Raw genomic sequence first — 717 nt, 5'->3', positions numbered from 1 at the left:
GTGTGTGAAAAGCCGTAGGTATTATGTGACTGGGCCGGCACGCAAAGGCACTCTGTACTTCTCCCTACGTCCATGTACACGGTGGCATTTTAAAAAGTCATAAATGTTACTTTTTGAAACCGATACCGATAATTTCCGATATTACATTTTAAAGCATTTATCGGCCGATAATATCGGCAGTCCGATATTATCGGACATCTCTACCGAAAAGCATTATTTTAGTTTTACTGAGGTGTAAGGATAACGTATTTCCTTGAATTGCCGTCGGGTATATAGTATGCGTATGCCTAGAATTACTGCCGGGTCAAACTCGTTTCGCAAAATATTATTTTTATTAGCGCATGTCTAGAATTTCCGCCGGGTCAAACTCGTCACGTCACGAGTCATCATTTTTAAAATGGAGGAGGCTGATTTCAAAAATTTTAAATCGCATAAGGGGAAGAAGATAAAGAGCTATTCAGTAGGATTTAAGGTCCAAGCTATTGAATATGCTAAAAAGAACAGTAAGCAGCTATGTTTTATTAATATACCGTAGCTGCTTGTGTCAAATATGAGTCATTAAATGACTCCCGCCTCCTGGTGGTAGAGGGCGCTAGTGATCCTTCTTGCGACTACTCGGCTGCAGAAGAAGAGACAACAAGCAGCAACAGTTAGCAGCGATCGTTTATTTTTTTCCTCTCGCTTGCACTTTTAACATGGAGGATTACATATCTATAA

The sequence above is a fragment of the Nerophis lumbriciformis genome, linkage group LG03 (genome assembly GCF_033978685.3).
Source record: "Nerophis lumbriciformis linkage group LG03, RoL_Nlum_v2.1, whole genome shotgun sequence".
In the NCBI taxonomy this organism is placed as follows: domain Eukaryota; kingdom Metazoa; phylum Chordata; class Actinopteri; order Syngnathiformes; family Syngnathidae; genus Nerophis; species Nerophis lumbriciformis.
Note: the sequence above shows the minus strand (reverse complement) of the source record.